General features: G+C 44.2%; 1 protein-coding gene across 3 annotated transcripts in view; it reads right to left on the minus strand.

The window, feature by feature from the left end:
- Positions 1-27538, minus strand: part of LOC139396588 (double-stranded RNA-specific editase 1-like) — a 197191-nt gene that overhangs the window by 131586 nt on the left and 38067 nt on the right. For all 3 annotated transcript variants that reach the window (XM_071143541.1, XM_071143557.1, XM_071143550.1), the window contains exon 2: positions 18955-19030. The gene's annotated coding sequence lies outside the window, so the exon portion shown is untranslated. The remainder of the gene's footprint in view (positions 1-18954; positions 19031-27538) is intronic.

Here is a 27538-nt window from a genome sequence, read left to right on the forward strand (position 1 = left end):
TTCTTCAAACCAAGCTGCTTACCTATTGCAGATTCAGTCTTCCCAGCCTGGTGCAGGTCTACAATTTTGTTTCTGGTGTCCTTTGACAGCTCTTTGGTCTTGGCCATAGTGGCGTTTGGAGTGTGACTGTTTGAGGTTGTGGACAGGTGTCTGTTATACTGATAACAAGTTCAAACAGGTGCCATTAAAACAGGTAACGAGTGGAGGACAGAAGAGCCTCTTAAAAGAAGAAGTTACAGGTCTGTGAGAGCCAGAAATCTTGCTGTTTGTAGGTGACAAAATACTTATTTTTCACCATAATTTGCAAATAAATTCATAAAAAATCCTACAATGTGATTTTCTGGAGAAAAAAAATCTAATTTTGTCTGTCATAGTTGAAGTGTACCTATGATGAAAATTATAGGCCTCGTCTTTTTAAGTGGGAGAACTTGCACAATTGGTGGCTGACTAAATACTTTTTTGCCCCACTGTATTTGTTATATAACCGTTTATCTCAGAAGACCAGAACCTTAATAATATCTATCATACTTCAAACACGAATTATACTAGTTGACTACACATAGCACAGACGCATAGTACTGACACTCACTACGCAGTGGTTGGGAAAGGGTATGGGTGCTGGACATGCGGCGACCCAGACCCCACTGCTGTCAGAGATCACACGTACTGTAGTTTAGGGAATGGGTAAGGAATGCGGACAACAAGAAATAATAAAGCAGCCACTGCTGTCGGATGTCTTCATTCTTCGGGAAATAGTGTAAAGATTCATTTTACACTACGACATCCAGTCACAACACAGTGCTCTTTTTCCAGCATGCTGGTAAGTAGCTTGCCAACGAACATTCACACCACAGACGAAAGGATACCAGTATCTACTAGTAGCTAGCTTATGGTTTGTAAACCAAGCCAAAGCAAGGAGTAGGCGCACATGTGATGCCGGGTTTTTAAAAAAGGTGGTACATATTTAAATGAGTTTTCGTTAGAAGCAACCATTGGTGCATAAAAAGTCCTACTTCGTGTGACGTTGCATAAAGCCAGAGGTAAGTCCTTGGTAATGCCTGCCTCCTTAATTCATGTGTTCACAGGGGGATGGGAGCAGTAACTTTATGATCAAACTTAGCAATGTACCAGCTAGTCATTTTTCATACTTGGGTCACCCTACTTTGAACTGGATTCATCCAAATTGATGCTTCGTAAACTAACAGTGAAATGTTTACAACAATGGAAAAATTAAAAGATTGACAAATAATAACGAGGAATAAATACGACAACTTGGACACACACAAACACACACACACACACACACACACGAGGTACCAGTGCCGAGTCGATGTGCAGGGGTACGAGGTAATTGAGGTAGATATTCTGTATGACCAAAGGTATGTGTACACCTGTTCGGAGAACATCTCATTCCAAAATTGTTGGTCCCCCCTTTGCTGCTATAACAGCCTCCAATATTCCTGGGAAGGCTTTCGACTAGATGTTGGAACATGGCTGCGGCGACTTGCTTCCATTCAGCCACAATTAGCGAGGTCAGGCACTGATGTTGGGCGATTAGGCCTGGCTTGCAGACGCTGTTCCAATTCATCCCAAAGGTGTTTGATGGTGTTGAGGTCAGGGCTCTGTGTAGGCCAGTCAAGTTCTTCCACACCGATCTCAACAAGCCATTTCTGTATTGACGGGGGCATTGTCATAATGACACAGGAAAGGGCCTTCCCCAAACTTCTGCCACAGTTGGAAGCACAGAATTGTATAGAACTGTATAGTATGCTGTAGCATTTAGATTACCATTCACTGGAACTAAGGCGCCTAGTCCGCACCATGAAAAACAGCCCCAGACCATTATTCCCCATCCACCAAATTTTACAGTTGGCACCCTACATTCGGGCAGGTAGTTTTCTCCTGGCATCAACCAAACCCAGATTGGTCCGTCGACTGCCAGATGGTGAAGTGTGACTCATCCCTCCAGAGAACGCAATTCCACTGATCCAGAGTCCAATGACAGCCAGCTTTACACCACTCCAGCAGACGCTTGGCTTCGCACATGATCTTAGGCTTTTGTGTGGCTGCTCGGCCATGTTAACACATTTCATTTAGCTCCCGACGAACAATTCTTGCGCTGACGTTGCACCAGAGGCACTTCAGCACTCGGCGGTCCCGTTCTGTGAGCTTGTGTGGCCTACCACTTTGCGGCTGAGCCATTGTTGCTCCTAGATGTTTCCACTTTAGAGTAACAGCACTTACAGTGGACCAGGGCAACTCTAGCAAGGCAGACATTTGACTAACTGACTTGTTGGAAAGGTGCCATCCTATGAAGTTGCCACATTGAAAGGCACTGTGCTATTCAGTAAGGCCATTCTACAGTGGAGATTGCATGGGTATGTGCTCCATTTTATACGCCTGTCAGCAACAGGTGTGGCTGACATACACAAATCCACTAATTTGAAGGGGTAATTGCACATATATAGTGTATGTACATATAGGTAGGGATAGGCAACATGATAGATAATAAACAGTCACAGCAGTGTATGTGATGAGTCAAAAGAGTTAGAGAAAAGGGGTAAATGCAGATAGTTAACCAATAGTTACCCAGACTAAGTATTTAGCAGTCTTATGGCTTGGAGGTAGAAACTGTTCAGGGTCCTGTGGGTTCCATACTTGGTGCATCAGTACCACTTGCCGTGTGGTAGCAGAGAGAACAGTCCATGACTTGGGTGGCTGGAGTCTGACAATACTTAGGGCCTTTTTCTGACACACCAGGTATTGAGGTCCTTTTAAATAACCATATCTTAAATTGCTAAATTATATATTTTTTAAATTACAGCTTTTTTCTATATACACACACACACACAATAACACAATGTGTCATATTACTTGCTGAATATACAGTGCCTTCGGAAAGTGTTCAGAGCCCTGGACCTTTTCCACATTGTGTTATGTTACAGCCTTATTCTAAAATGTTTTTTTTTTTAAATGTATCAGCAATTTACACACAATACCTCTTAATTACAAAGTGAAAACAGGCTAAGAAATGTTTGCAAATGTATTAAAAACAAAAAACAGAAATACCTTAAGTATTCAGACCCTTTGCTATGAGACTAGAAATTGAGTTCAGGCGCATCCTGTTTCCATTGATCATCCTTGAGATGTTTCTTCAACTTCATTGAAGTTCACCTGTGGTAAATTCAATTGATTGGAAATATGGAAAGGGACACACCTGTCTATATAAGGTCCAACAGTTGACAGTGCACGTCAGAGCAAAAACCAAACCATGTGTTCGAAGGAATTGTCCGTAGCGCTCAAAGACTGGATTCTGCCAGGGGAGAAGGGTCTTGGTCAGGGAGGTGACCAAGAACCCAATGGTCACTCTGACAGAGCTCTAGAGTTCCTCTGTGGAGATGGGAGAACCTTCCAGAAGGACAACCCATCTCTGCAGCACCACCAATTAGGCCTTTATGATAGAGTGCCCAGATGGAAACCACTCCTCAGTAAAAGGCACATGACAGCCCGCTTGGAGTTTGCCAAAAGGCACCTACAGCGTCTCAGACCATGAGAACAATGATTCTCTGGTCTGATGAAACCAAGATTGAACTCTACGGCCGGAATGCCAAGTGTCACGTTTGGAGGAAACCTTGCACCATCCTTACGGTGAAGCATGGGTGGCAGCATCATGCTGTGGGAATGTTTTTCAGCGGCAGGGACTGGGAGACTAGTCAGGATCGAGGCAAAGATGACCGGAGCAAAGTACAGAGAAAACCTGCTCCAGAGCTCTCAGGACCTCAGACCAGGACAATGACCCTAAGCACATAGCCAAGACAACGCAGAAGTGGCTTTGGGGCAAGTCTCAATGTCCTTGAGTGGCCCAGCCAGAACCCGGACTTGAACCCGATCGAATATCACTGGAGAGACCAGAAAAAAGCTGTGCAGCAACGCTCCCCATCCAACCTGAGAGAGCTTGAGAGGATCTGCAGAGAACAAATGGGAGAAACTCCCAAAACACGGGTGTGGCAAACTTGTAGGGTCATACCCAAGAAGACTTCAAGGCTGTAAAAGGTGCTTCAAAGTACTGAGTAAAGGGTTTTATTTTTAATAAAATTAGTCAAAATGTAAAAAAAAAATGTTGCTTTGTTATTACGGGCTATTGTGTGTAGATTTAATTCAAATTTAGAATAAGGCTGTAACCTAACAACATGTCCTTTCTGAAGGCACTGTATATAGAGGAAGCATGTCAAGCTAGGCCTTGCTTTACCCCTAATGCATTATAAACCACCTGATGTCCAGGGCAGTAAAAATTATGTTCGGGCCAGTGAGAAAATAAAAAAAAGTTAATGGACCGTGTCAGGTGAAACGAGGCCTACATATGCTGAATAACAATGTCGTGTCCCCCCCCCATCTGTGTGCATGGAGAGAGACCGTGAATGATAAACAGATCTAGAAAAAACACTCAATCTATTCTGAGCTAAATAAAAACCTAAATCGCAATCACTACTTATGAAAAGGGCTTTGTGGAGATTTCATGAGCAAAACATCACAGAAATCTCCCATTCAATTTACTGGAGCCTCCATGGATAACCGGTGTAATGAGTAAACAAGTTAAGTGGATTTGACGAGCAAAGGAAAACAAAAAAACAGTCCTCTAGGGCTTAACACAAAAGGGCTAAATTATTTTGTTGTGCCTATTGATATTCGCGTCAGCTCTCCGATAATATACTCCAGCACCAACGTTATTGACGCCTGGTTTCACAGCAATAAACAGAGAGCATAAAGACAGAGGGAGGGGGAGGAGAGAAAGTGTGAGGGGAAAAAAAGCTGGGGTTGAATGGTCAGCAATTGTCATACCATATCATTTGATGATCAAATCATTATGAACAACTACAGGCTATAGAGGAGTGTGCAAGAAGTGGCAAATCAGAAGCATTTCTATGCTAAACTATAGAACTGTTTTGCTATCACAGTCCGGTACATGTTCCGGGATTCTTCCGGTGACATTGAGGAGTACACCACATCAGTCACTGGCTTTATCAATAAGTGTGTCGAGGACATCAACCCCCACAGTTACTGTACGTACATACCCCAACCAGAAGCCATGGATTACAGGCAACATTCGCACTGAGCTAAAAGAGTAGGGCTGCCGTTTAAGGTGCGGGACTCCAACCCGGAAGCTTATAAGAAATCCTACTATGCCCTTCGACGAACCATTAAACAGGCAAAGCATCAATATGGGGCTAAGATTGAATCATACTACACCGGCTCCAACGCTCTTATGTGGCAGGGCTTGCAAACTATTACAGACTACAAAGGGAAGCTCAGCCGCGAGCTGCCCAGTAACACGAGCCTACCAGACGAGCTAAAAATCACTTCTATGCTCACTTCAAGGCGAGCAACACAGGCATGCGTGAGAGCATCAGTTGTTCCGGACGACTGTGTGATCAAGGTCTCCGTAGCCGACGTGAGTAAGACCTTTAAACAGGTGGGGCCAGACGGATTACCAGGACGTATGCTGACCAACTGGCAGGTGTTTTCACTGACATTTTCAACATGAGTCTGTAATACCAACATGTTGGACTAAACACATCCCTCTTCAACTGGATCCTGGACTTCCTGACAGGCCCCCCTGGGTGGTGAGGGTAGGTAGCAACAAATCAGCCACGCTGATCCTCAACACTGGAGCCCCTCAGGGGTGCGTGCTCAGTCCCCTCTGGTACTCCCTGTTCAGCCACGACTGCATGGCCAGGCACGACTCCAACACCATCATTAAGTTTGCAGACGACAACAGTGGTAGGCCTGATCACCGACAACAATGAGACAGCCAACAGGGAGGAGGTCAGAGACCTGGCCGGGTGGTGCCAGAATAATAACCTATCCCTCAACGTAACCAGGACTAAGGAGACAATTGTGGACTACAGGAAAAGGAGAACTGAGCATGCCCCCATTCTCATCAACGGGGCTGTAGTGGAGCAGGTTGAGGAGCTTCGAGTTCCTTGGTGTCCACATCTCCCACAACCTAGAATGGTCCAAACACACCAAGACAGTCAAAGAGGGCACGACAAAGCCTATTCCCCCTCAGGAGACGAAAAAGATTTGGCATGGGTCCTCAGATCCTCAAAAGGTTCTACAGCTGCAACATCGAGAGGATACTGACTGGTTGCATCACTGCCTGGTACGGCAACTCCTCGGCCTCCGACCGCAAAGCACTACAGAGGGTAGTGCGTACAGCCCAGTACATCACTGGGGCTAAGCTGCCTGCCATCCAGGACCTCTACACCAGGCGGTGTCAGAGGAAGGCACTAAAAATTGTCAAAGACCCCAGCCACCCCAGTCATAGACGGTTCTCTCTACTACCGCATGGCAAGCGGTACCGGAGTGCCAAGTCTAGGACAAAAAGGCTTCAATAGTTTTACCCCCAAGCCATAAGACTCCTGAACACCTAATTTAATGTCTACCAGTACTATTTGCATTGTGCCTCCCCCCACCCCCTCTTTTACACTGCTGCTACACTGTTCATTATATATGCAGTCACTAACTATACGTTCATGTACATACTACATCAATTAGCCCGACCAACCAGTGCCCCCACACATTGGCTAACCGGGCTATCTGCATTGTGTCCAGCCACCCACTCTTTTACGCTATTGCTACTCCTTTTATCATATATGCATAGTCACTTTAACCATATCTACATGTACATACTACCTCAATCAGCCTGACTACCCGGCTACTATATACAGCCTCGCTACTGTTATTTTTCTCTGTAGTTTTTATTTCTTTACTTACCTATTGTTCACCGAATACCTTCATTTATTTTTCTTTGAAATTGCACTGTTGGTTAGAGCCTGTAAGTAAGCATTTCAGTGTAAGGGTCTACACCTGTTGTATTCGGCGCATGTGAGAAATAAACTTTGATTTGATTTGTTGTGCTTTGCCCATTTCAGTCTGTGTGTGCGCGTGAAGGGCATCCACATGCTTCCCAAACGAAACGGTTCGGAAGAGTTTGTGCATACATTGTAGTATGGCAACATTTTTATGTATTTGTTGGTTTTGTAGTTAGGTGAGTTTTTTTTGGCTGTTCGGGCAGACATTTGTTTCTAAAGGCAAGCTGAAGTTTGGAGCCAAAGTCAACCCTTTTGTCGGTGATGGATTCCTCAAAATATTTGTCGTCATTCAACGAGAGATGACTTGTTTTCATGCCCATTTTGTAATTGAGAAATATTGCACCAAACATAGTTAGATTCAAAATTGTGCGACTAAGATGTCCTCTGCAAAAACGTCAACGTTAATGACAGATTTCTCGAGTTACCTTACATTAAGTCTGCCTATTTTGAGGAAGTGTATACTGGCTACGGTGTCTCAAATTGGACAAACTAATTGTTTTTCAAGTATGCGAGCACACTTGTTCGGTTCGCCAAGTCGCCAGACGAACTGAAGCGTGCTGCTGCCTTTAGATCACAGTCACAACCAGAGTGGGGAAAGAAGAGTGAGGAGGTGCAGCAGAAGAGAATGAACAAGGGTTTGGATGGAAGGAGAAAGGAGGATTGCAGGGACAAAGAAGGAGAGAGGGGGATGGGAAGAGGGGATTGAGGAGGGAGAGGATGAGAGAAAGAGCGGGACGGAGTTGACAAAGTGGTCTGGAGCTGCCAGTCTGAGTGGCAGGCTGGCTAGCCGTATCCTCAGACCCCCAGGCAAGAGAAATACTGTTTCACACAGATCTGGCTAGACACACACACTTGCCCCTAAAGATGAACACAGGCAGCAGGACACACACACATAAAGGCAGTATACTGTAGGCCTAGAGACACGAGGCGCGTATGTGAACATACACAGACAAACACACACGTTACTAGCTAGGCTGTGATCTGTGATCAGCCAAAGAGCATTAAACCGGTCAGCCAGCTCCACTGACAGCCACCTGAGGTTCTTGAAAAGCACATCTGTGTGTGTTTTTGGGTACGCGCATGCTTGCTTATTTGTGTGTGCGCGCATGTTATAAATCAGCCTTGTCCCCTGCAATGCTTTCCAAGGGTACATATGATAAAGCCTTTACACGCTCGAAGCGCATGTGCTCCGATAATGAATAGCGATACGCCCTGGCGTTCTTTTGTTTGGTATAAATATTTCACGAATGTGCGCGTCGCTTTCGACAAATCAATCTGCCCTGAGGCTTTGACAAAATAAAATAAAAATCTCTCTCTGTTCCACTGTTTTTCTCTTCTGCGCTTCCCTCTCCCCATCTGTCTCTTGAAGAGAAATCTCATGATGATGCAAGCGATGCAGATATCTGTGGGGAGTTTCTTAGCAAAATGCCCAAAAAGCTGACCTGGCACTTTCCTGTACTCGATCCGAGCCAAGCTTCTAAACAACTGTGTCGACTGGACTGTACATTCAGAAAGTGTTCAAACCCCTTCACCTTTTCCACATTTTGTTACACTACAGCCTTATTTAAAAAATGTATTAAATTACATTTTTCCTCAATCTACACACAATACCGCATAATGAGAAGGCAAAAGCAGTTTTAGACATTTTTGCAAATGTATAAAAAATCCTAAATATAAATATTTCTATACATAAAAGTATTCCGACCCTTTGCTATGAGACTCAAAATTGAGCTCAGGTGCATCCTGTTTTCATTGATCATCCTTGAGATGCTTCCACAACTTGATTGGAGTCCACCTGTGGTAAATTCAATTGATTGGACATGATATGGAAATGCACACACCTGTCTATATAAAAAGGTCCCATATAAGACAATGCATGTCAGAGCAAACACCAAGCCATGTGGTCAAATTAATTGTCCGTAGAGCTCCGAGACTGGATTTTGTTGAGGCACAGATCTGGGGTAGGGTACCAGAAAATGTCTGCAGCATTAAAAGTCCCCAAGAAAGGCCTCCGGAGCGGCACAGTGGTCTAACGCACTGCATCGCAGTGCTAGCTGTGCCACTAGAGATCCTGGTTGGAGTCCAGACTCTGCACGACTGAGAGACCCATGGGGCGGCACACAATTGGCTTAGCATCGTCCGGGTTAGGGGAGGTTTTGGCCAGCAGGGATGTTCTTGTCCTATTTCGCACAAGTGACTTCTGTGGCGGGCCGGGCGCAATGCACGCTGACACGGTCGCCATGTGTACTGTGTTTCTTCTGACACGTTGGTTCGGCTGGATTCCGGGTTAAGCGGGCATTGTGTCAAGAAACTGTCCCGTTTCGATGGGTTGTGTTTCGGAGATTGCACAGCTCTCAACCGTCGCCTCTCCCATGTCCGTATGGGACAGGACTGTAACTACCAACTGCATTCCACGAAATTGGGGAGAAAAAAATAAATAAATAAAAAGTCCAAGACAGCGGCCTCCATCATTCTTAAATGGAAGAAGCTTGGAACCACCAAGACTCCTCCTAAAGCTGGCCACCCGGCCAAACTGAGCAATCTGAGAAGGGCCTTGGACAGGGAGGTGTCCAAGAACCCGATGGGTCACTGACAGAGCTCCTCTGTGGAGATGGGAGAACCTTCCAAAAGGACAACCATCTCTGCAGCACTCCACCAATCAGGTCTTTATGGTAGAGTGGCCAGACAGAATCCACTCAGTAAAAGGCACATGACAGCCCGCATAGAGTTTGTCAAAGGGCACCTAAAGGACTCTGACCATGAGAAAAGAGATTCTCTGATCTAATGAAACCATGATTGAACTCTTTGGCCTGAATGCCAAGCGTCACGTCTGGAGGAAACCTGGCACCTTCCCTAAGGTGAAACATGGTGGCGGCAGCATCATGCTCTGAGGATATTTTTCAGGGGCAGGGACTGGGAGACTTGTCAGGTTCGAGGGAAAGATGAACGGAGCAATGTACAGAGATCCTTGACGAAAACCTCCTCCAGAGCCCACAGGGCCTCTAGAGACCTGAAAATAGCTGTACCGCAATGCTCCCCATCCAACCTGACAGATCGGCAGAGAAGAATTGGATAAGCTCCCCACATATACAGGTGTGCCAAGATTGTAGCGTCATACTGATGGCTGTAATCGCTGCAGAAGGTGCTTCAACAAAGTAATCATTAAAAGGTTCTGAATACGTACCATACCAGTCAAAGGTTTGGACACACCTAGTTATTCACAGGTTTTCCTTTACTTTTATACATTGTAGAATAATAGTGAAGACATCAAAACTATGAAAGAACACATATGGAATCATGTAGTAACCAAAAAGGTGTTACACAAATCAACATATATTTTATATTTGAGATTCTTCAAAGCAGCCACACTTTGCCTTGATGACAGTGTTGCGCAATCTTGGCATTCTCTCAACCAGCTTCATGAGGTCATCCCCTGGAATGCATTTCAAATAAACAGGTGTGCCTTGTTAAAAGCTAATTTGTGGAATTTATTTCTGAATGCATTTGAGCTAGTCAGTTGTGTTGGGAAAGGTAGGGGTGGTAAACAGAAGATTACTTATTTGAGCTGTTATAGCCCATATTATGGCAAAAGGAAACGACAGTCCATATGGAACATTTCAGAACTGTGAAAGTTTCTTCAAGTGCAGTTGCAAAAACCATCAAGAGCTATGATGAAACTGGCTCTCATGAGGATCGCCACAGGAAAGGAAGACCCAGAGTTACCTCTGCTGCAGAGGACAAGTTCATTCGAGTTACCAGCCTCAGAAATTGCAGCCCGAATAAATGCTTCAGAGTTCAAGTAACAGACACATCAACTGTTCAGAGGGGACTGCAGCAATTCGACCATGAAGGCCTGATTTCACGCAAAGAAACCACTTCTAAAAGGACACCAATAGGAAGAAGAGAGTTGGGCCAAGAAACACGAGCAATGGACATTAGACCTGTGGAAATCTGTACTTTGATCTTCAAATTGGATATTTTTTGTACCAACCTCCATGTCTTTGTGAGATGCAGAGTAGGTGAACGGATGATCTCCGCATGTGTGGTTCCCACAGTGAAGCATGGAGGAGGTGGTGTGATGGTGCTTTGCTGGTGACACTGTCTGATTTAATTAGAATTCAAGGCACACTAAACCTGCATGGCTACCACAGCATTCTGCAGGGATACGCTATCCCATCTGGTTTAAACTTAGTGGGACGATCATTTGTTTTTAAATAGGACAATGACCCAAAATGCACCTCCAGGCTGTGTAAGGGCTATTTGAGCAAGGAGAGTGATTTTTGAGCAAGGAGAGTGATTTTTATTTAACTAGGCAAGTCAGTTAAGAACAAATTCTTATTTACAATGACAGCCTACCGAAAGGCCTCCTGTGGGGACGGGGTCCTGGGATAAAATTAAATAAATACTATATAAATATAGGACAAAACACACATCACAACAAGAGAGACAACACAACATAAAGACCTAAGAAAACTTAGCAAGGCAGCAACACACAAAATACAAATAAAACATCTCAATGACATTGAGTGGCAGTGTTTTTTCAACTAATGCCATTTTGCCTGAGGCTGATGTGGTGCAGGTGTCTGTACACGTGCGTGCACACACACACACACACACTCTCTCTCTCTCTCTCTCTCATTGAAATAAACGTATACATGAACACACACATACATGTAATAGTGCCAGACATGCACACAAACATATACAGTTGGCATCGCCGTTGTGATTTTTGTTGTCCTTTGATCTAATCATTTTTTGTTTCTTTATTTTTAATTATTTGTATTTTTTTTTGCATTGTTGTTTGCTGTTTTCTTCAGTCTTTCTATTTGTTCTCTTTAGTTCATTCTCTTGGTTGTTGGTGCATTGGAGGGTTCTTGCAGGTGGGGAATGGAATTCATTTTTCTTCTTGGGGGGGGGGGGTGGCATCGGATGGTTGAGGGACAGCTATTGGGTTACTGTGGGAGGGGGGGGGGGGGGGTCTTGGAAGGGTTCGGGTTAACTTTTTTTGGCCTGGTGGGAAATCTGTCAACGTGCGCTTGAGCAGGGCATTGACCCTGGATGCTTGGATGTGTCGCTCTGAATGGGAGTCTGCTGGATGACTGATATGATGTAATTGTTGAGTGGCTTCACTGCAAGTATATTGTATGTTCCGGATAATCCTTTTTTTTTTTTTTTTTTACTATAATAAAAAAAGGCAGCAACACAGCATGGTAGCAACACAACAACATGGTAGCAGCACCAAACATGTAAACATTATTGGTCACAGTCAACAGCGGAAAGGTCAAGAAGGTAGAGACAACAATACATCACACAAAGCAGCCACAACTTTGAATGAAGAGATTGAAATAAAAACTGTCTAGTTTGAGTATTTGTTGCAGCTCGTTCTAGTCGCTGGCTGCAGCAAACTGAAAAGAGGAGCGACCCAGGGATGTGTGTGCTTTTGGGGACCTTTAACAGAATGTGACTGGCAGAACGGGTGGTGCATGTGTAGGATGAGGGCTGCAGTAGATATCTCAGATAGGGGGAGTGAGGCCTAAGAGGGTTTTATAAATAAGCATCAACCAGTGGGTCTTGCGACAGGTATACAGAGATGACCAGTTTACAGAGGAGTATAGAGTGGAGTGATGTGTCCTGTAAGGAACCTTGGTGGCAAATTTGATGGCCGAATGGTAAAGAACATCTAGCCGCACAAGAGAACTCTTACCTGCCGATCTATAAATTATGTCTCCGTAATCTAGCATGGGTAGGATGGTCATCTGAATCACGGTTAGTTTGGCAGCTGGGGTGAAAGAGGAGCGATTTCAATAGAGGAAACCAAGTCTAGATTTAACTTTAGCCTGCAGCTTTCATATGTGCTGAGAGAAGGACAGTGCACCATCTAGCCATACTCTAGCCAAGTACTTGTATGAGGTGACTACCTCAAGCTCTGAACCCTCAGAGGTAGTAATAACATCTGTGGGAAGAGGGCCATTCTTCTTACCAAACCATATGACCTTTGTTTTGGAGGTGTTCAGAACAAGGTTAAGGGCAGAGAAAGCTTGTCTGTAGAGCATTTAATACAACATCCGGGGAGGGGCCAGCTGCGTATAAGACTGTATCATCTGCACATAAACGGATGAGAGCTTCCTACTTCCTCCAAGCTATGTTGTTGATGTAAATTGAGAAGAGCGTGGGGCCTAGGATTGAGCCTTGGGGTACTCCCTTGGTGACAGGCAGAGGCTGACACAGCAGATTTTCTGACTTTATACACAGCACTCTTTTGAGAGAGTTAGTTAGCAAACCAGGCCAAAAACCCCTAAGAGACACCAATACTCCTTAGCTGGCCCACAATAATGGAATGGTCTACAGTATCAAAAGCTTTGGCCAAGTCAATAAAAATAGCAGCACAATACTGCTTAGAATCAAAGGCAATAATGACATCATTGAGGACCTTTAAAGTTGCAGTAACACATCCATAGCCTGAGCAGAAACCAGATTGCATACCAGAGAGAATACTTTAGACATCAAGAAAGCTAGTCAGTTGATTATTGACAGGTTTTTCCAACACTTTTGATAAACAGGGCAAAATAGAAATTGGCCTGTAACAGTTAGGATCAGCTTGATCTCCCCCTTTAAATAAAGGATGAACTGTGGCTGCCTTCCAAGCAATGGGAACCTCCCCAAAAAGGAGAGACCAGTTAAAAAGGTTGACCTGGCCTCCACAATCACCCGACCTCAACCCAATTGAGATGGTTTGAGATGTGTTGGACCGCAGAGTGAAGCAAAAGCAGCCAACAAGTGCTCAGCATATGTGGGAACTCCTTCAAGAAGGTTGGATAAGCATTCCCCATGAAGCTGGTTGAGAGAATGCCAAGAGTGTGCAAAGCTGTAATCAATGCATAGGGTGGCTACTTTGAAGAATCTCAAATGTATTTAGACTTGTTCAACACTTTTTGAGTTACTACATGACTCCATATGTGATATTTCATAGTTCTGATGTCTTCACTATTATTCTACAATGTAGAAAATAGTAAAAATAAAGAAAAATCCTTGAATGAGTAGGTGTCCAAACTTTTGACTGGTACTGTATGTAAATGTGATGTTTTTATTTTTATACATTTGCAAACATTTCTAAAAACCTGTTTTGCTTTGTCATTATGGGTTATTGTGTGTAGATTGATGAGGGCTTTAAAAATATATCTATTTTTAGAATAAGGCTGTAACAAAATGTGCAAAAAAGGGGTCTGAATATTTTCTGAACGCACTGTATATGAATTTAAGGTTAACGTAAGTAGAAATTCCAAAAACAAGGCAAGATTGTCCAATCCAAAGTATTGCATCCTTAATTACCATTTAAACGTACACCTGCAAGTAGTGAGTGCAGCACTCAAAAGCAAGTAAAAGCTAGGGTGGCTTAGGCTTTGCACATATTGGGCTTTTGCCATCACTGGTATTACATCAATGCTCAAGGCAGACAAGCAAGCCCATATATTTGCTGTTGACTGAGGGGCTTTTGACACTGAGCCAAACCGAGCCAAGGCACACTAGCTGTACCGAGCTGGCCTGGTTACGCATCCACCGTAAATACCGGAACAGTGTTCAGAGACAGCGCAGTTTGGTTCAGGTCGATAGCGTGAAAAGTGTACTAATGACATTGAACAAAACCTTTCCAATGGGTCATGTTCGGCACTAACAGTGATAGAATGAGTGGGTTGTTATTTCAAATCGCTGGCCATACAGTCGCTGATCCAAAACCTACAGCACTTTGATATGAGATCCATCTGTTTTTTGACTAGGTCTGGACATGTTGGACAAAGAGGCAGGTAGAGAGAAAGAGAGAATGCAAGTATAGAGGGTGCTATTCTGAAGTGATCTGAACATCACAGATTCAGGTGAATTCCTATTTAAATAGGCTTTTTGTCCTTGTCGATGTACCAATTGTGTGAATTGCCAACGATGCATGGATAAAACAGGTCAACCCAACTATGGGTTGGGCAAAAAAATTACGCTAATCCTACATTCGGAACATTAATGCTGTGACATCACTCCATAAGAGAGAAGGCATTGCATTGTACACGACATCACTCCCACATATCAGGCACTGCAATAAAAATCTAAACAAACGTCTCGGAAGCAAAGAGCAAAAACATGGTATCCAATCACTATTTCCCATTGAAATGGATTCCCCCACAAGTCTCCTCATGCGGGACACAAGTATTGCGAGTCACCATAGCGTCTGTAGTTGATCAAGCCAAATATGAAGAGGCCTAAAGTGTAAAAAGTATATCCTTTTTCACAGAGCCTTCAGAAAGCATTCATACCCCTGAATACTTTCTGAAGGCACAGTACACGAGTCGGAGTCACTAGGGCTTATCCTGCTCTTCCTCTACTTAAGTAGAGCGCCTGAAAACCTATTTAGTGGGAATTGGCTTCATTTGGGCTGATAAAATGGCTCGCTGGAAGAGAGAGTGTTCAGCTGAAGTCGGACGTTTACATACACTTAGGTTGTAGTCATTAAAACACGTTTTTCAATTCCACAAATTTCTTGTTACAAACTATAGTTTTGGCAAATCGGTTAGGACAAGTCACTTTTCCAACAATTGTTTACAGACAGATTATTTCACTTATAATTCACTGCATCACATTTCCAGTGGGTCAGAAGTTTACAAACACTAAGTTGACTGTGCCTTTAAACAGCTTGGAAAATTCCAGAAAATGATGTCATGGCTTTAGAAGCTTCTGATAGGCCAATTGACATCATTTGACTCAATTGGATGAGTACCTGTGGATGTATTTCAAGGCCTACCCTTCAAACTCAGTGCCTCTTCGCTTGACATCATGGGAAAATCTAAAGAAATCAGCCAAGACCTCAGAAAGTACATTGGAGACCTCCACACGTCTGGTTCATCATTGGGAGCAATTTCCAAAACGCCTGAAGGTACAACATTCATCTGTACAAACAATAGTAAGCAAGAATAAACACCATGGGACCACGCAGCCGACATACCACTCAGGAAGGAGACGCGTTCTGTCTCCTAGAGATGAACGTACTTTGGTGCGAAAAGTGCAAATCAATCCCAGAACAACAGCAGAGGACATTGTGAAGATGCTGGTGGAAACAGGTGCAAAAGTATCTATATTCACAGTAAAAACAAGTCCTATATCGACATGACTTGAAAGGCCGTTCAGCAAGGAAATGCCAATGCTACAAAACTGCCATAAAAAAAGCCAGACCACGGTTTGCAACTGCACACGGGTAAAAAATATTGTACTTTTTGAAGCAATGTCCTCGTCTGATGAAACAAAAATAGAAATGTTTGGCCATAATGACCATCGTTATGTTTGGAGGAAAAAGGGGGAGGCTTGCAAGCCGAAGTACACCATCCCAACTGTGAAGCAAGGAGGTGGCAGCATCATGTTGTAGGGGTGGCTTTGCTGCAGGAGGGACTGGTGCACTTCACAAAACAGATGGCATCATGAGGATGGAAAATTATATGGATATATTGAAGCAACGTCTCAAGACATCAGTCAGGAAGTTAAAGTTGTGGCAAAATGGCTTAAGGACAACAAAGTCAAGGTATTGGAGTGGCCATCACAAAGCCCTGACCTCAATCCCATAGAACATTTGTGGGCAGAACTGAAAAAGCTTGTGTGAGCAAGGAGGCCTACAAACCTGACTCAGTTACACAAGCTCTGTCAGGAGGAATGGGCCAAAATTCACACAACTTATTGTGGGAAGCTTGTGGAAGGCTATCCGAAACATTTGACCCAAGTTAAACAATTTAAAGGCAATGCTACCAAATACTAATTGAGTGTATGTAAACTTCTGACCCACTGGGAATGTGATGAAATAAATAAAATCACTCTACTATTATTCTGACACTTAAAATAAAGTCGTGGTCCTAACTGACCAAAGACAGGACATTTTTACTAGGATTAAATGTCAGGAATTGTGAAACTGAGTTTAAATGTATTTGGCTAACGTGTATGTAAACTTCCGACAAACTGTATGCATGTGGGCATGTGTGTCTGGGCAGTGAATGTTCAAGTGTCATATGAAAGCATGGACACACACACACACACACAGTACAGAGCCCAAGGTGAGATGGTCTATGTCTTAACAATTCTCCCTGCAGGCTGCCTACAAATTAACACATCTTAACACATAACTGAAATATCACTGCAAGACATCTTAGACTATAGTGAAGATTCAGTAAATAATAAAAAAACAAACAAGAACTCATTTAAATAGAAGTGGTCCCATCAAGAATGGCCTTGCCATCTGTCAGTGCACACCTGGGCAGAGCAGTATGCCCAGGCAGACAGCACACTGTGGGTGGATGCATGTTCAAAAATGGCTAGACCGTGACTCAATCCTGTCGGTGGGTCTCGGTTTGTCAATAAACAATGCCTGTCGGTTTGCCTGCCTATACGCCGGTCTCGGTCGGTCTGTCTACTATGACTGCTCTCCACAATAGTATCTCCGTCAGCATTTGCCGGTATCCTGTACCCAGTCTGCTGTGCTTGCCTGTGGCGGCACTCATTGACTCACTGTGTTGACTGGTTCAGTGTGTTGACACTATTTTGCCAACGCTGCAGTAAATAATCCTTACTGTAACGGAGGTGAAGAGGGGGAGACAGAGGACATCACAGGCAATTTGCCTGCCAGGATGAACATCAGCATTGTAACCGTCACACTCACCTCCCTGGCAATTTCCCTAAAAACCATGCGTCGCCACTAATCGAATTCAGCATGACCGGTGCTGGCACTGACGTGTGTGTGTGTGTGTGTGTGTGTGTGTCCAGTACACTGCCAATTATATGTGTGGATCAGGCTCCCCTGGAGGCCTATATTAGCGTGTGCAGATCGAGAGGGAGAGAATGGGAGAGGCAACGGCAAGAGAGGAGAGCGCCCAGGTTTCCAGCCAGCAGAGCTCCTGAGGGAGTTAATTTGCCTGCACAACAGAACGACAGTCTCAGCGCGTCAATGCTGCCAGCTTAACGCAGTCACTTCAACACCGCCAGGCACTGCTGCCCGTGCCACAGCCTCGGGGAGCTGCTGAACAGACCGGGCATTCAGTCGGTGCTCCACTCCGCAGTACTGCATGGCATCCCCCAGAGATCGCTCAGACGGCTCAGGACCAAGTTGGGGGGGCCTTACACAACGCAAAAAAAACGGGGGGAAAAAAATGAATTTCCAAAAAGGTAATCGGATCCTTTAGGAGCCAGCATAGTGCACAACAAATCAGCCCTAATCAACCGAACTTGGTTTGGATTTCCAACAGGGGGCAGAAAAATAAGAATCCCAGACCCCCTGCTATTTGGGCTGTTCAAAAATAGAAACTGGGTAGAATTGTTATATTCTATGACCTGAGAGAATACATCAAAAAGTCTCTGTGTGCCAGATGACGCAGGTTACAACCATTTGGTGTAACGCACACTGCCGTTTTATGATACGGAGCTCATAGTTGCGGTGGTCATATGGGCAACCTTAATTATTAATGTGTCGGGCATCAGAAACGCAACCCGGGTTGGTTGTAGTGTCACTTTCAATAAGGCAGCCTTAAAGCTATTGGGTTACCCAACACAGGGATATGATATTCATACGGTCTGCCTTTTTACATATTCATGGATTTAACTGTTGAAGGGACTGGGTCTTGTTGCCGAATTGAAGATTGGCACCAAGAGGACACAATCATCAATGTCAAGCCATGTCACTCAAAGGCCCGGACAAAGCCACACCTACCCAGGTCTCATACTGAACAAACCCTAGCAGCTAGTCATACTTTATTTGAAAACAAATAAACTGCAGCTGCTCCAATTGATCTACAAGCTTAAAGTCGTGTCTGTCAGGCACAAGTTGGGTAAGGACGAACAATCTGAAAAGTCAGAGAAATCTAAATCCCACAATGTCGGAAGTCGGACTCCACAGGTCAGCCTTAGAGTAGTGACAGCGACCTTAACCAATGAACAGTCCACAAAGCCTGAATTGTCTGTGGAGTATTCTAGAATACCAGTGTGCTGGAGTTTCTTTTTCAAATGCTGATTATAGAGAGTCACGAATCAAGTAAAGGTGTGGTGAACTACACTCTTTTCAACTTACTGCGTCTCTGGGCGGTCAGTGGCGTGATGCAGCTCTTTGCCAAAGTTTCAATGTCCTACGAGCAGGTGTCAGAGCTCTGAAAAAAAGAGAGAATATCAGTATTATAATAATATTGTTCTTTGTGTAAAACAGAGAAGTCAGCCAAGCTACACTGAACAAAATTATAAAAACGCAAGATGTAAAGTTTATTTTCGGTCTGTAATAAAAACCCTTTTGTGGGGAAAAACTCATTCTGATTGGCTGGGCCTGGCTCCCCAGTGTGTGGCTGCACCCCTGCACAGTCATGCGAAATCCATAGATTAGGGCCTAATTTATTTATTTTGACTGACTGATTTCCTTATATGAACTGTAACTCAGTAAAAATTATTGAAATTGTTGCAGATTGCGTTTTTGTTCAGTATAGATAACAATACTAAACCTAAATGGGAAGTGTCTGAATTTCCCAGACACCCATGCCAAGTGGAGAAGTATCCACCTACCCAGATGCTCCGACCCTCAGTCCAGCGGTGTGACATCACAAAATGTGTCTGCCAAACATCAAACTGTGTGGTAGTCCACATTTGTAAGGCTCAATGAAACTGGCAGAGGGGTCAGACGCCCCCCCCCCCAAACAATTGCATTAGGTGATCCAATTATAGGAGCATTAAGTAGAAGTCTCACCCGAGACAGGTGAGAGGCAACAAAAAAAGGGGGGGGGGGGGAAAGTGGCAAGATGACTCCTTTTGACAAGGGCTACCTTAGCTTCGGAGTAAATTCGATCCCTGGCATCTGAGCAAATCACAATCAATTAGGGACTTGACCTGAACACGATCTGTGTAATAAGGCAGTGCCCAGTGCAGGTGGCAAGACTGGCATAGGTGATGGGCTTTGGCACGCCAGCCGGAATGTCAGTCTGCACGATGATACAGGTCAGGACCATTACAGTAACAACTACAAGTAAGCAAATCAGACATCACATGGTCATTTGTCCTTGAGTGACAACATTGACCCGATACTGGTTGGTCGTGTCAAAGGAAACCCGACGGCCATTCGACACTTAGAAAATGAAGATGGCTGGACAAAGCATTCCAAACAATATTTGAGCAGATGGATTCAACTCAAAGTATGCAATATACGTGGATGTAACATTGGTACGAAGGGAAAGAGGAAAATGACTTCATTAGTGTTCATTAAATTTGAATGAATGCAAAAACTGCTTGTTAGCAATGATGGGGAGTAACAATTATTTATTTTTTTACAGAGCGATTTCCACTTAGCTTGAAGTAAAAAATAAATCAAATTAAAAGCACTGTGCCGCCCTTAAGTGAGCTGTTCAGCCAACCAAAAGAGGCTAGTGTGGGGTGAGTGGTGCAGTCCATACGGCTGCTGCACGTGGCATATGGTCAAGTTGGGTCTGAAGCAGCCACTCTCCATGCATCACGTCTTATCACGGCCCATATGTGCGGAAGAGATGGAGAAGGGCATCAGTATTCCAGGCCCTCACCAAAGTGCTCTTCCTCTACCTGAGCCCCCATAATCACAGCCAAGACAGGGGGGGATTTCTCCTACAAGGAGGGGGTCGCCTTCGCGCCTTATCTCACCGGCCTATCTGCTAGTTCAGGCTAGGGTCCTTTTTTCTCAATTTCCACCTGACTGACATGCCCAAAGTAAACTGCCTGTTACTAAGGCTCTGAAGCCAGGATATGTATATAATTGGTACCATTAGATAGAAAACACTTTGAAGTTTGAAGAAATATTAAAATAATGTACGAGACTATAACACAATAGATATAGTAGGAGAAAATCCAAAAGAAAAACTAACCAGAATGTTTTTTTGTTTTTGTGAGAGCCCATACTCTTACAATTGAAATTTTTGGGGCATATCCAAATCCAGCTCCCAGATTGCAATTCCTATGGCTTCCACTAGATGTCAACAGTCTTTGTTCAATGTTTCAGGCTGGTTTCTTCCAAAGCCTATTGTAAAAACAGACAGTGCAGTTATATTAACAAAAATTTAAGCTTTTAACCAATATAAGACACTTGTATGTTCGTAAATGCTTAATATCCATAACTTTTATGATTATTTATTTGAATTGCGTGCCCTCCAGTTCCACCGGAAGTCGCTAGCGTGACACCTAACCTTGAGATTGGTGGTGAATAAACTCTTGTCCTCGTGTAATGCTGGCACACCAAAAGCTACTCCAGATGTTGACAACTCAATTTGATATCACAGGGGTTGTCATCAGGCCACTGGGGTCCTAAAAATCATGACGAGCTTAAAAAGTTTGTCATGGGGACGTTGTTGCATAATTAAAAAGGTTGCGACATTGGTTTCATGGTAATCGCAACAATCCGACACGGCATGGTATGACAGGTATCATGTCGTTAACCGTAAATGTCATTCAAGCGGAATAATTATTATTTTTTAAACACTGCATGGTTATGGATCTGTTATGACATAGGACGGGTTGTTTTTATTTCTGGCATGGTAAGCGCAGCCCTGTGCCTGATGTTGGCAAACACATAGGATAGCATCATCCTGGCTTTAAAACACAGCCTAGAAAATAGAGCAGCACATCCTGTCAAACACTGAGACCAGGCAGCCAGTGAAGTGACAGTTAAATTGAGCAAGTCCCCAGACGCATCCACGTCACGCAAGCGAAAACAGATGCAAGACAGCGACTGAAGCTAAATTAGGCATCTTAGCCCACTGTTGATTGTGACATAAATATCCACTCAAGCATTCACACAAACCCACTGCGCACACGCGCACTACAACGCCAGAATTTATCTCCCTAAGGGATAGGATAATTAGGGCCGGGATGATACCGGCGTCGCGATACTTGTTAGTATCATGGCAAGGAAACAAAACAAAGCAGATTTAGGAAAAACAGCCCTAATGTTGGAAACAAATATTATGTTGTCGTCACATTTAGTTTCCAAGCTATAGCACACAATATTCTACAACAGTTTTTTTTTTTTTTTTTTTAATGGACCAAAGATTTAGGTCTGCTTTGTGTTTTCATTTTTGCCCATGGAAAACAAAAATAAATTGTGATACTGGAATCGTCACAACCCTAATGATAATGCGTAACTGCATTACCACAAAGATGTATAGGTAGACCTATACAACCGTACCCACTTTCACAGCCACAAACCGTCTCCACCCCTCAATTACAGCCTTCGTCTTCTCAGCATGTATCCAAGCTATTGTCAAGGGGGCAAAAAAGTGCCCGATGAAGATTAGGGGCATGTTACAAGGAAAGGGGTGTGGATTAAAGAACGGAGAAACTCTAGTGAGGTGTTTTTGGACACCAGAGTTCAACTATGGTAACAACACTTAGTGACAGTGAAGAATCTCCCACAGACTGCACAGCAATGTCAAGAATGGAGATGCTATGAGATGCAAGCACTTCTGTAGCCTGTGTGACAATCCTGTTTCTGATCGCCAAGTTGGTATGGTTTTGCAAATGCAACAATGTAGCGTTGTGAAATCCAGAAACAGACAGGTAAACCAACCGGGCTAGCCATCTTGTGACCAAGTTTAAAATGACCCCTTGATGCAGTCGGTGGGAGAGACTGCTGCCAACATCCCTACTGATTTGACTTTCTGTAACAAAGGATAGCCTACCATTAATGCTCTAAAGACCATCAAGGAAACAAAATATTACGCTTACAGCAAAATGATCTCTGTGCATTTGACTAGGCATAAGCAGGAAGGCAGAAAACCAATGACCGACCACCCCCCCCCCCCCCCCACCATTTTCACCTGTCCGCTAAGAAAACCATATCTGCAGACCCAATAAAAACAGACACTCAAACAGCGAGTGGTTTTCCCCTACGCCTACAGCGCCGGCTTTGCGTTCTTGCGAACTTAATCCACCAAGTCCGTTTTGTGAAGGTAAACGGGGAAATACGCTCATCTAGATAGACAAACTGCAAGCAGACAGTTTGGCCTGTAAATGTTCATGCAAAAACTGCTTAGATTGGAAAGCATCTGATGAGATTTCCACTTTTCCTAACTGCTTGGATTCAGAAGAGGAACAAGGGGTGTTGGAGTGCCAAGTGTATTTGTTAGTGGAGCGGAACCGAAACTGATCAGAACAGTTTCGACACAGACGTAATTATCCCCATTCCCTTGAGTCTGCCAAAAATGTAGGCTGGATGGATTCCCATCGTTGGATTTCCCTACGACTCAGACAAACTCTTAAAATGCTCTCTCGCTTGCTTGCAATGATACGGTTACTGCATAGGACGGCGAACAAAAATTAAACACTATTTGCTCATCCTCCGGGCCTCGAAAGAACCCCATTAAATATACATTAGACGATACAAAAAAAGGTTGATTATCTCCCTCCGTGTGGCTTCATCTCCCTGGGCCATGGGCCAGGAGGCACTGTATGCAATAAGCAGACTGTTGCCTCGTCAAGCAAGAAACACAGTTAAAACATCACAGGTCTAATGAGGGTAGAGCAGCAGCGTCAGCAGTACTCAACGAGACTGCAGCAACCTCTTGCTAGAGCCAAGAAGCCCTCACTCCTCCACTGTTCATATGGGCAGTATAAAGAAAGAAAGAAAGAAAAAAAGAGGCTGTTATAGCCCTGCAAAGCAGCAATATGCTCTAAGTGCTAGAGACACGCAACACAAGTATTTAGTTGCTTCGATTGCTGCAGAGAGCTGGACAATAACGAACCACATGAACGTCCCTGGCCCATTTCAAACCCAGTTGAGCAGCGCTTTGCACACCAAAGTCAAATGTTTGTATTTCGCAAGACTGAAAATGCGTTGGGCCAGTAACCGTAAGGTTGCTAGATCGAATCCCTGAGCTGACGAGGTAAAAAAAATCTGTCATTCTGCCCCTGAACAAGGCAGTTAACCCACTGTTCCTTCCAAGGCAGAATTTGTTTAACTGACTTGCCTAGTTGAATTAAGGTTAAAAGAAATACTACTGCAAATAAACCAAAAGGGGCATATAAAGGACGCAAACTGTCAATCTCACCCAATGAAACCGCTTGGCTCTCCACATCAAAGAGGTCCTATTGGCTTGAATGACAGTGTGTGATAGTCTCCCCAGGACACCAGTCTCCCATCGCTACCATTATTATCTCGCAAACAGACTCAACATCATTCATTATGAATGATGAGCCAGGGGCAACGCAGGTCAGGGCTCTTGCTCATTCAACGAGTGCTGGGAAACGGTCAGAAAGGCCAAGGAGGAAAAGGGCAAAGGAAGGTGAGAGAATGGGCGTCGCTAGGGCTGCATAATATGGTAACTGAAAACGTTTTAACCTCTGGCAGTTCACTGCTTACCTTTGTACCATTGGCCATTTGAACTGCTTAAATTTCAATAAAAACTGTGGGGGGGAAATGGGGGAGTCCTAAAACTTTTGACCGGTAGAGCGTGTGCGCACCCACCCACCAACAACAACAAAAAGACCAAAACTGTATGCTCTCTGACAACAGGTTGATTCAGTTATCCCACATCCTCTCAGGCCTCAGGGTTGTTCTCGCTCTTCCTGCCCTGGATCCCAGGTGTAAACAAAGCTACGGTCTAAAACCTGGGACCAATCTATTTGTTTCCGACAGGGCTAACGTAGCGATTGAGGGGGAACTGTCAGTGCAGGGTTTGAACCAGACACCTTGTGGTTACGGGGAACGTGCACTACCACCTGTGCCATAAAAAGGTCAGGCCTCTTGGCAGATGCAGCAGTACACTCTCATAAAAAAGGGAGGGTCAGGCTACAGTGAGATAACCATGGGATGGTGAGGAGGATTTTGAACTTGGAAGATGGTGGAAAAACAATTGCAAATTCTAACAGTGGTTATAAGATTATGATAAAAACGCAGTTGTCACCGTTTATATAACGATGACGATAAAGATAAGCGTGAGAGTCAAATCAAAAAGACACTGACACCGATTACACAAAATCTAAGTGATGATAACATTGAAAGGATAAGATGATGCTGTCGTGTAATCATTTAATCATTCACTTTGAATCATGATACTGAGAACAACCATGACTCGGATGCAACAGGCTGTGTAAGCTGATGACATTTGGCCCGCGCTAACAACGTTCAGAAGCTCAAACTCGGTTATGAAAATCCACACGCAATTGTCATTCTTCTACCATAATGCTGTTGAGCCATCTCGTTCTGCACACACACACACACACACACACACACACACACACACACACACACACACACACACACACACACACACACACACACACACACACACACACACACACACACACACACACACACACACACACACAAAGGGAGGAGAGCACCACAAATCACCATACATCAAAAATAAAAAGCCCTCTTCCTGGAGAGTTGTGTTTCATGTCATCTTCTTGGTGGTGAATCACAAGGCTAACAAGCCCGGGCAGGTGCATCAGTCTCTGGTGCAGAGAGAGAGAGAGGGAGGGAGGAAGTCGTGACTTAAGATTCACTCGAACCAGATTAACACTGATGGAAAAAATAACAGCTTCTACCATGACCTGTGACAGACAGCAGGTGAGATATACCCTCAAATTACAAACGAGAGAGATATGAAATATATAGGGAGTGAGAGCGAGGGAGAGACGCAGAGAGCAGTAGAATTTTTATTACAGAGAGATTAGGCTCTGTGTGGTCTCGCAACACAAACACGTTTCTTTAGATTCCAGTCAAACAATAGTAACAAAATGACATAGAACAAAATATAAAATGATCATAAAGGAGAATGACTATGACAGGGTGGTTTAGAAAAGGGATGGGGGGGGGATATGGGACAGCTGGGGGGAGGGGAGTCGGAACGCAGCAGGCCACTGCGGAGGAAAACAGTGCTTGTGTAATGCATTCAAAATTGTCCCACCTTCCAACTGGGATTGGAGGCTGCTACTGCAGTGGAAGTGGTCGGGAGAGAGAGAGAGAGAGAGAGTCTTTGACAGCACAAGCGGCTATGACCCACAGAGAGAGAGGGGGAAAAAAACAGACAGAGAGCTGGAGAAAGGAATAGGGAAAGAGATTAAGCGAGCGAGACCGTGAGAGCACAAGGGAAAGATGACCCTCACAGATGTAACATCCAACTCCCTTTGCGCACACACAAAAAACACCCAGCCAAGGTGGTCCCTTATGCCTCATCAGGATAATGCAGTATGTGTGTGTGTGTGTGTGTTGGGGGGAGGGAGCGACTCTAGAGCAGGGAGCACCAGCTCCCTCGCTGAGAGATTGTCCAGCCAGGGAGGATTCATTCCCCAGCAGGGTCAGTACCAAGCAGCATGGCATCCACTCACTCGCTGACCTACTATACTCCGTATCACTGCATGTGCGTGCACATTTTCTGTCCGAATAATTGGACTTAAGGGTCAATATATTTGTATAGGGTCTATAACATTTAAAAAGCTTACAAAAAGGTTTTGGTGTGGAACCAAAGAAAGTGCACATTGTGTGTGTGTGTGTGTGTGTGTGTGTCATTATGTTATGCATAATGTGGGTGTGTGTGTGTGTCATTATGTTATGCATAATGTGGGTGTGTGTGTGTGTGTGTGTGTGCACAAATGCGATTGCGTCCATTTTAGTTTGTGCGACTGTCTTTCTTGGACACACTGTTATTGCCCCACACACTCGGCTGTGGCAGAAGTTGCCTTATAATAGACTTCATTTAGCTTCTGTTCAAGCCCTCCAAACCAGTTCCACTTGTTTAACTCGGCCAAACTCATCCAGCTGTCCATCAAATAGTCGAGAGCCCCGTTTAAAAAGCCCCGTCTGCTCCAGGAACACCATCTCTTTTTCACACGTCAACATGACCGGATTGATCGCTATAAAAACACGGAATAAAAATGTTGATCTACTGCCCCTGGGGTAAAAAATTAAATAATGTGACCGCTGTAAAATACTCTCAGGTGGCTGTGGAGTGGACACAGACCTCTCACTGTTAACTGATCATAGAGTGGAAGGTGAGGTCATTGCAAAATCGATTAGAAGAACGTTTTTAATAAATACCCTGGGTAGAGTGCAGATTTTTGCTCCTGCCCAGCACAAACACCCGACTCACCTAATCAAGTGCTTGACCGTTTGCTGATCATTTGTGCTACGATTAGTGCTGGGTTGGAACAAAAACAGAAATGCCTGATTTACATAAGAATTCAGACCCTTTACTATGAGACTCAAAATTGAGCTCAGGTGCATCCTGTTTCCATTGGTCATCCTTGAGATGTTTCTACAACTTGACTGGAGTCCACCTGTGGTAAATTCAATTGACTGGACATGATTTGGTAAGGCACACCTGTCTACATAAGGTCTTACAGTTGACAGAGCATGTCAGAGCAAAAACCAAGCCATGGGGTGAAAAGGAATTGTCCGTAGAGCTCCGAGACAGGAATGTGTGGAGCCACAGATCTGAGGAAAGGTACCAAAAAAATGCCTGCTGCATTGAAGGTCCCCAAAAAACACAGTGGCCCCCGTCATTCTTAAATGGAAGAAGCTTAGAACCACCAAGACTCTTTCTAGAGCTGGCTGTCCAGACAAACTGAGCAATAGGGGGAGAAAGACCTTGATGATCAGGGAGGTGACCAAGACCTGAAACTCCAATCTGACAAAGCTCGAGAATATCTGC

The sequence above is a fragment of the Oncorhynchus clarkii genome, chromosome 3, assembly GCF_045791955.1.
Source record: "Oncorhynchus clarkii lewisi isolate Uvic-CL-2024 chromosome 3, UVic_Ocla_1.0, whole genome shotgun sequence".
Lineage (NCBI taxonomy): Eukaryota > Metazoa > Chordata > Actinopteri > Salmoniformes > Salmonidae > Oncorhynchus > Oncorhynchus clarkii.